Below are 10,192 nucleotides of genomic sequence, written 5' to 3' on the forward strand. Positions count from 1 at the left end.
CTTCCTGTATCGGTCAATCTTCCACTCCTAACCACCTTAGGAAGCTATCGGTTTCCAACACACGATCATTCTTTCTCTCCATGTTTCGCTTTCTAAGTCTCTCAACTACACAACCCCTTTTTCCACTCTGTTACCAAATGTATTTACCTCACATACCCGCCATTGCACCCCATGCCGAGCTGTCTCTCTCTCCCCCCTCTCCCTCTCACCCTCTCGTGCTAAATACATGCATTGCCTATCTAGCCCCCTCAACCTCTCGTGCGCACGCATGCACGTTGTATATCTAGGTCACTCCCTCGAGACTGTCTCAGTCTTTCTTCCGCACGGCGGGCCACACTCGCCCAATCTCACTCTCTTTATCTGAGTCTCGTTTAACCTCGTTTTCTTTCACACACAAATGATATATCTCCCTATTTGGGCCTAGATCGACACACTCTATACTCTCTCACGCAGATTGTCTATCTAAGTCAGTCCATCCAAGCCGCCGCCACTCTTTCGACCTCATGGTGGGCCACGCTCACGCAATCTCTCTCTCTCTCTCCGTATGTCTCGATTGACCTCGCTCTTTCTCGGACAAAAACGATATATCACCATGTTTGAGCCCAATTCGACCTATTCACATTGTATACTCTCTCACGCACATCGTCTATCTAGGTCACTCTCTCCAACCCGTCTCACTCTTTTGATCGCACGGCGACCCTATGTGATCGGTTGACCTTGCTTCCTCCCACGCACAAAATATATCTACACGTCTGTCACTGGATAATCTCTCAAGCTCTATCTTACAGCCCTCACCCTTGCCAAAAAGCTCAATCGGACAATATCTCTCCAGAGCATATATATTCGTTCAATGAATGTCGGACCACACTCACTTTGTCTCTCTATCTATATGTCTCTCGATTGACCTCGCTTTCTCACACCGTATCTTCCACGCGTTGAAGCTACTACCTCTCCATCCCTCGCAAAGCCAGAGCTATTTACATTGCGAGGGGCACTCCAACCTTGGACTAATTTGTGTAGGCATTTATTCCGGTCAGTTTAGATTATATTTTCGTAGCATTCGGCCCACAACTACTCCAAACACCGTTGCAACCCACGCAACTCCCCTAGTTGATTTCCCTCTGGCTCGGTCATCGCTCTCTCGCACGTCCTTTCTCGCCTTCAATGTCGCACCATGGTATTATTGAAAAAACTATGTTGTTCTCTTTAATTATTATAAATAAGCTACAAAACTACACACCGATAGTCCACTTGGAATGGAACAAATTTCGACCGACAAATTAAAGTGCTACAAACTACACACCGAGGGGCCCACATGTCATGAAACAAATTTGGACCCATATACAAATTAAAAAATAAAGGACGAGGATCGAACATGCGACCGGGCCTTCAAGACGCACGTCAATAGGCAACATACGTAGAATAGCAATGTTTGTTGTACCCCCTTTGTTCACATAATATTTTTATATTACCACAGCCTAATTAATGGATAACATGTAATATTATTTTTAGTACTATTCGCCTTCACTTACTGGTGGGTTCCATGTGTGCTCTCTCTCTCCTCCCCTTCTGCGTTTAGACGCATGGGCAAACAGGAAGAACTCGCGGGCGATGTTGCCGTTGACCATATCTGGACGCGTTCACAAGTCACGGCACCAGTTTCACGTACTAGCAGCACTAGTCAGTGTGTACGTGCAATGCATGTTAATGTGGAAGTATATTAAGTGCATGCGGATATTAACTACTAGGATATTATTTGCGTGTTGTCATGTGATTAGCACTATTTTTAGCATGAAATTAACTGCACGCTAAACGTGTTGAGCGCTCGACATTGAAGCAGTCTAGGTCGTTGGATGACAAGGAATACATGTGGCTTGATGACGTTTTATATTTAATTTGATACGGCTCTAGCAGAACATTCAATCGATCGAACCATACATTTCGTTCAGTCTGACTCCGACTTTAAATTATACGACGATCGATATAAAATAAACGGAAATGATAAATGTTTGGATTTTAAGCATGGCAATCCGAACGATTTCATGGCAAATTTAGATTACGCGGCGGCGGCGGGGGCGTCTCGCGGTGGGAAGCGGCTCCTCTACCGTGCTCTGTATGTCGTCGGGCCACTGACCGACGGCGACGGCGGCGCCTTGCGCCATTGTTGGCGTACTCCTGGACGTTGGCCTAGCTTCAAGGAAGGCCAAAATGTTCTGGACTTCGGAGCGAGTCAACTGGTGGGAGGAGGCGACTGGCGTTGGTGCAAGGAAGCGGTCGACGGCGGCCATCCATGCCGCTGAGGGGGGGCACTGGCACCCGTGCGGGGACAGGCGCTGTCAACGGCGCGGGGGAGACATTCGTGTGCATGGGCACCGGCACGGGCGCGCACGTCAGTGCACACGCACGCGCATGCGCTGGCAGGTGCACGGCCACCGGGAGGGGCGTGCGCGTCAGTGCACGCGCAGGCGCATGCGCTGGCAGGTGCACGGGCGCGTGAAAGTCGGCGGGGACCTCGTGGAACCTCGTGGGATCAAGCTCGGCGACAATGTGTGGCTCCCAGCCCATCAATGCCACGGGGATGGGTGCTGGCGCAGTCGGGGCGACGGGAGCCGGAACGGGAGCGGGGACAGGCGCGGCATCTTCCCGTAAGGCCAATTCAAGCTCGTCCCAAAGCGCCTTATGTTCTTAAGACTCCGGCTGGGTGTCTTCCTCAGGAAACTGGAACACTAAGGGCAGACCATCGTGATGCGGCATGGCGTACGTTTAGGTCAGGCTAGTTGGAGTAGACGACAGGAGAATCGGAGAGGAAGAGAGAGGATTGTAGCGATACCGGGTAGTGCGGAGTTGAATTTTAAAATGCGGCGCCAGCGACATTAAAAGTGGGAGCAGTTGGACGACGGTGGCGGCAGAGCCTGGTCAAAGGGTCGCTCCGGTGCCCAGGTGCCGCTGCTCGCACGCCCCTGACAGCCGGCGCAGCGGTCTGCTCGACGCATCCCGTCGACTCACACGCTGGCTCGGACGGCACCTACCGATGAGAACGGGGACTCGTGGCGGCACGTAAACGCCCACGGTTTCAATAGTGAAAGCGTTCGCTTTAACGTGACAGGTCTTTGTTTCCAAACTACCTTGGCTCTTCATTTGTGCAGCTTGTCATAAGCAGCTTGTCTCAAATTGAAGAAAAAACTTCCGAAGTAATATTTGTGCCATATCACGTGACCATGCTTAGTTTCAAGAATTTATGCTCACTTTTGGATTTTCTGAAATTTAAGATCCAGGATTCTAAACAATATCATAACTGCATCGTGCAATAATTTTCAAGCCGTACATCTGTCCTGTTGTATTTCTTAAGAAAGATTTGGTCAAACATTTTGCTTAGTTAGACTTCAGACAAGTTATATATGCAGAGTAAAAGGATAATCCCTCTGTACCAGTGATTGCCTGATATATTAACTCACAGTACTAGGCACGAACAAACGGGCTCAATTCTGTTGCTCATCCTGGTGTAGTAGTATAGTACTAGGCAATGCAGTTGACGGGTGTGACCTTGACGAGCGGCGACCGAGGGAATTGAACCGTGCTGGTCGCACGGGTAGGTAACGTTGTCTAGTTACTAAAGCATCCCTCCGTGTTCATGGTATCATTATGGACCGGGGACAATGAGGGGAATTTCCTAGGGCTGGATTCTGGCCGCCAGATATTTCGACTTGAAACGCTGAGGCTCGACTGGCTTGGGTTGCCTAATTGTCGGTACCACGACACGCCACGAAAGGAACGACGAGCCCGTTTTTTTAGATCAACACGAGCCAAGGTCTGGCTGGGTACGCCGTTGGGTCCTACCATTCGAGAATACGAAAGGAACCTTTTAAAAATTTGCCGAACGCAATCTATGTGTATTACAATACCCGTATTTTCCTTGCAAATACTAATCTCAACGTGGTAATTGATTTATGACGAGTTGTTGAATTAGAGTGAGCTTGTGATATAGTGATCTCAACGTGGATTTCACATTTCATGGTATCCCTAGTAAGTTTTCCAATGCAAAATTCAAATTTAAAAGATGAACATATGGAGGTGAGAAAACTTTGTATGTATCAAGCATATGACCACACACACACACAGAGACACACACGCACGAAACAACAAACAATCCAATAAGTATAGTGCATCTATTTTTCCAAACCATGCATGTATGACACGAATTCAAAAATACTCCTTCGATTCCGAAATATTAGTCTTTTAGAGACTTCAAGAAGTGACTACATACGGAGCAAAATGAGTGAATCTAGACTCTAAAATATGTCTATATACATCCGTATGTGCCAGTCCATTTGAAGCCTCTAAAATGACTAATATTTAGGAATGAAGGGAGTAAAATGTAAGACATCCATGGTCCTCAGTTCAATATTTAAAATGAACATGAAACTGAAACATGAATATTAAGTCTAGTACTACAGTACATGCAAATGTTGTGTTTAGGCGGAGCTATGATTGTCGGGGGTCAACCCTCGACCTTAGATAAAATTGTGGAGCTCTGTTTGGGGTTGTTTAGATTATATTTGTCCCCACCCTCCCAACCACCGATTGGTTGTGCACCCCCCACCCCTCCTCCCCGGGAGAATATCATGTGCCCCCATACCTTAGATGCTATATGCCGATACGAGTTGCTTGGAGCTTGTAGATCTGAGATGTAGCAGCTCACATGATGTGTCTTAATATTTTTGCAGGAAACCTTGATGAGTTTGAGAATTGCACACAATTTCTACAAAAACTACTTAGATGCCCTTTGATCCCATATCCAACGACCTCGAAGCTCGTATCACCGTAGCATCTAAGATGAAGGAGGACATCATATTCTCCTGTATGTAAGAATATCATGTGCTACCACATCTTAGATGCTTTGGTGATACAAGCTCTTCGGAGGCGTTGGATTTGTGACCCAACACCTCCTCGGTGGTTCGAATGGTTTTTTGCAGAAAAGCCCCAAAAGAGTTTGGCCACTGATTACAAGCACAAAGACTGCTCAGATGCCATTGGATCTCAGATCAAACGACCTCCAAGCTCGTATCACCGTAGCATACAAGCTGCGATAGCACCTTATGTTTTCTCGCACGGGAGAGTATGAGGTGCTCCCGCACCGTAGATTCTATGGTGATACGAGTTCACTGAGATCTAACGGCCCACAGTAGGAGGTTTGAATGTTTTTGCAATATACGGCTGATAGAGTTTGGGAAATGCGCAGAAAGTACAAGTACTACGCATGTGCCATCTGATCACTAATCATACGACCTAGATGCTCATATCACCGTAGCGGGTAATTAAGCTACGGGAGCACCTAATATGAGCACCGGGGAGCCGTTGGATCGAAGATGCAGCGGCACACACGAGGCCTGAATGTTTTATTTGCAAAAAAACCTTTGGAGAGTTTGGAAATTGCGCATAATTACAAAGACTACTCCCAAGCCATTGGATCTCACTTCCAACGGTGTAAAAACTCGTATCACCATAGTATCTAAGCTGCGGGTGGATGTGATATTCTATGCCGCTGTCATTTTTGTTCGTAAACTTGCAAAATACGTGTAACTCGTGTTGTTACTTGTCTAACGCGCAAAGTGTTTGTTCAAAAAAACCATCCTACACTGAAATATCGGAACAACACACGGGGTCCCACTTGTCATTAATCAAATTTGGACCTAAAACTAACAAATCTGAAAGACGAGATTCGAACTGGCAACCTGGACTACAAAGCGTAAGTCGATAGCCTGAAAAAACGAACGGTTGTTGGCTTTGTCCCATAACTTGATTTTATACAGTACTTGCGTTGAGTAGAGTAGAGGGAGTGCCTCGTCAACACGTGCATGACCGTTGTCTCACTTACTGGTGGGTCCCAGGTCTGCGATCTCAATCTCTCTTCTCTCCATCGTCTAACCTTTGCACGGGCACACACGAAGAGCGGCGCTAGCTTGCCGTGGTGTTATTACAACTAAAAAAGCTTGGAAAATAGAAGAATCGCCTAGAACAAGAGACGTTGTGGCTGGTCGAGACGGAGCCAACCACATCTATCCTCCATGCCACGTTTGCATGATGAAGCTGTGTGGCTAGTGGGGTGTTTTCGACCGACTGGCTGGGTCCCGAGGTCGAACCATAGGTACTACGTGTGATACAGTATATTTTTACACGCACATTTTTCCTCCGTGCCGAGACGTGGCACACCCTACCGCGCGGTTTCGGGGTCCTCCCGGGTGGTGCATGCATATATTCTTCCTGACGTGGGACGCCCTACCGGCGTTTTCTGGGTCCTCCTCGGTCGTAGCGCCGAAGCAAGTAAATGAGTCGTCAAATCATGAAAGACCACCTTTCCCGCCGAGTACATCAGTGAAGCACGGTGGCTAGCTAGTTGGGCTAGTTCGACCGATTAGCTAGGCCGCCGCCACATTTGTCTTTTCACCCCTTTTTTATCTACTTGCCGGCAGGTAAATTTAAATATCCACCGCGACGTTGCTCTTGTGTTTGGGTGCAGCAGGATTTTTAATTTTTTGATTGACGGGAGCAGGCGCGGCAGGATTTTTAATTTTTTGATTGACGGGAGAAGGCGCGGCAGCAATTAGTCACGATGACTCCGCCTGTAAAAACCCACTACTCCCTGATGTGAGAAGTCGTCGACTGGTGTTTTACCGTGGTGAAAACCAAAAGATTCCCCGCTCCCTTCGCCTTCCCGTAGATTGCATTGCCTTTAAGCCATTTCGCCCCCTTTGCTTCCTCTCCCCATTGCTTCTACCTGGTGCCATGGCGGCGCAGCAGATCACGGAGTCCGAGGTGAGGCGCCTGACACAGGAGCTCCATGTCAAGGATGCGGAGCTCAGGGCCATGGACGTGGAGCTCCGTGAGCTCAAGGAGGAGAGGAGTGTCGTGCTCCTCCGTTATGTGCGGGAGTTCACGGAGCTTCAAAAGCGGCAGGCGTCCACCACAAAGATGCTCGAGGCGTCGGCGGCGTTGCTGCAGAAAGCGGGAGATACGATAGGCTGTCAGGGGAGCCGGCTGGAGCGCGAGCGGGCCGATCGTGACGAGGTACAGGATCGCCTCAGCCACTTGGTGAACCAAGTTGCCACGCACGTGTTGCGGCTGCGCGATGCCTACCGTCGTGCCAGCGCGACGATGCCGGCCATCGGGCTAAACCCGTTCGACCACCCAGTCGACTTCAACGAGCTGCGGCTTCCTGCTGACCTGGTCTCCTTCTTCACCTATATCTCCGAGGAGCTGAGCCATCTCCGCGCGATGGTGGGGGCTGAGCTGGACAAGGAGGGGTTGCGGGCTGCCGTTGCTGTTGCCAGGCGAATCCTTTCAGGGCTCCGTCACCGGAATCCATTCGTGCCATTGGACGCCGTCTTTGACGAGCTGGCTCCCGTCGACCGGGAGCGGGCTCTGCGGGCGGTTGCACCCTGCATCACCAACGTCGTGCGCCTCAAGAAGCAGAGGGACTTCGGTGGTGTTTAGGCGCCCTCTGCATGGGCATGTCCATGTCTCGGCGCAACATGACCGTTGGATCAAACTCAGACGGTGCAGATCAGTCACTGTAGCACAAAGCGTGTGGGTGTGTTTGGTTGCATTCTCATCTCAATATAGTTGTTTCCTCTTCATGTATTTTTGTCAACCTACTAGTGTGGACTCATGCACCCTTCATGCACTCTGCCAAACACCCAAAAGTGGGTCGAGAATGGAACTTTTGCTCCCATCCCGTGCACCCTTCATACACCCTGCCTAACACTATTCGTGCTTCATATGGTTCATGTTTCGTGGAGTACTGTAGCACTATACTCTCCGTGCGCTGTGGACCTAGTTCTATTAACATTGATCTCACCGTTCATTCTCGACCGGACAGTCGAAAAAAGTGGTACTATGTTACATATAGGACTAGTTGACATGCGCACAACATCATTTGTTATCCTCATATCTTACTACACTAGCAACAAGATTGTGTAGTACTGACGTATGAACCACTGCACATGCCTAGTAGTAGGAGCACTGTGTATGTTCAAGTGTCTGCCGTGTTTCGCACTCCTCCGTCGTAAGAGTGGAAACGCTTGCTGTAATCATTTTTTTCTTCAGAAAAACAGTGGACACGCTCTACCGTGCGGATCCTCCTCCAGCCATGCACTAAATTACTCACTTTCGCCGATGTGTGGGACAGCCAGCACCTGGGTCCACCAGCCAGGCACTAAATTACTCCGTAGTAGAGTGACGGTAGACTACCCCGATCGAACCGCCGCAGTAATTCCCAATGAGCCATCAAATCACAAAACCCCCTCCTTTCCAGCAGTAAGTTGGACGGACGAAGCAACCATCATTTCACTCTTCTCTCTCAGCTTCCTCTCTTGAAGAAAACCCCCACTCGGTTCGCTTCTCCCTCATCTCATTCCTCCTTTCACTCTTCTCTCTCAGCTTCCTCTCTTGGATGGACGCCGGAGCACCGGCCGACGTGATGTCTATGGCTCGGGCCAAAACCGTCGAGGCTCAAGGTACGAAGAAGCGCAAGCACCCCGCCGAGACTACCGCAGACAAGCTCAAAGCCATCGCCCTGTCCAAGCCCCCCTCTCTGGGATCCCTCATTAAACAAGTCCAGGTAATGTCTCTTTTCGACGATCTTTTTCTCGATCTTGATCGTGTTTTTTCATCTAACACGCAGTACTAGTACTGGTAGTACAACTTTCTGGGTGATCTTGCATGTGATTTTAGTGTGCCAAATGACGGTTCTAAATTCCTCTTTTGACCAAAACATGCGAGAGGTTGACACTGATTTCTTATAGATTACTTTCAATTACTCCCTCTGTCCCAAATTTCTTGTCTTAGATTTGTCTAGATACGGATGTATCTAATACTAAAATGTGACTTGATACATCCGTTTCTAGACAAATCTAAGACAAGAATTTTGGGACGGAGGGAGTACTTTATGAACATCAATGCTACCTTTTAAGAGAGTATATTTGCCTCAGTAACTTGTGTTATGGATATTACATTAATCCCTCTGCTCTCATGCCTTTGAAGACATGTTCTAGTGTCTTTGTTCACTCATTTCTGTGCGTATATGTAGTCATACATGGAGTATAATATCAAAAATCATCTTATATTTCTGAACGGAGGTAGTAATAAAATATGGTTTCTATTGGAATTAGAACCAGGTCCACAGTGGAGATGAAGTTCTCAAAGTCATGTCGTGTGAACTGGAAGACCTGATGATGAGTTCTACTGCTGAACTATCCAGCTGCTGTGTCCTTGTCGCCACATGTCTTGAACTAGTGTTTTCCTGTAGCATTGTTGTCAGGCGTGTTCTCGAGGTTGTACTTGACCACAAAAATTTCCTGCTTGTGCCTTAGATTACGAAGGGTGTGGTTCTTGTAAAGCTTCCCAACAAATCTGATGCGGCCTGTCTTCATCATCATGTTTATGAGTGGAAAGACCACTCTGTTAGGTTCTCCAAGGTTGACAAGATGGTGATGGTGCATGTAGACATCTCATACGAAGTCCATGGCCTAGTCAGTTATGCGGGGTTCATCCCGTAGGTTGGTGGCAAGAAATAGTCTGCAGAGTTTAGTTAGTGCAACTTTGCTTGTCTGTAGTAAGTACTATTGTTCAGTACTTGATTTTTGTTTGTGAACCCTGTATTGTTTATTAGTACTGCCGCTTTTGGTGTGTGAACGGTCTATGTTAATGTCTGTCCACTCAATTCAGTCTGTATATTTTGAAGTATCCAGATCATATTTTTTGTGAGGACGGTTTATCAATTATGGTTACACTCCAATATCTGTATGCATTGCAGGGTTTATCGCACCCACCAGGATTTCCAGTCCCATGGATGATCGGTCCATACGATTTGTCACGACCTTTGGACTGTCCTGCTTGTGGGAGTAGGCGGGGCCCCTGCATGCCACGCGTAGTTGGACGATCAATCTTCTGTTTAGTACTTCAACATAGTGATTTCCTGGTAAGGATTCACTCGTGTCACATCAAGTAAATCTTATTGATTTACTATCTCAATCTTATTGATATAATGTCATGTTTTCTTTCTTTTCCTGCAATTTTACGATGCAAGTCTATTTTTGCAGGTTTCACTTCTTATGTCGTGTCAGTAATGAAGGCATTGTTCATCACTTATATTACTGGAAAAAATTGGATCAGTCTGTTGTCTGAGTACAAGCTG

The sequence above is a fragment of the Triticum aestivum genome, chromosome 1D, assembly GCF_018294505.1.
Source record: "Triticum aestivum cultivar Chinese Spring chromosome 1D, IWGSC CS RefSeq v2.1, whole genome shotgun sequence".
Classification (NCBI taxonomy): domain Eukaryota; kingdom Viridiplantae; phylum Streptophyta; class Magnoliopsida; order Poales; family Poaceae; genus Triticum; species Triticum aestivum.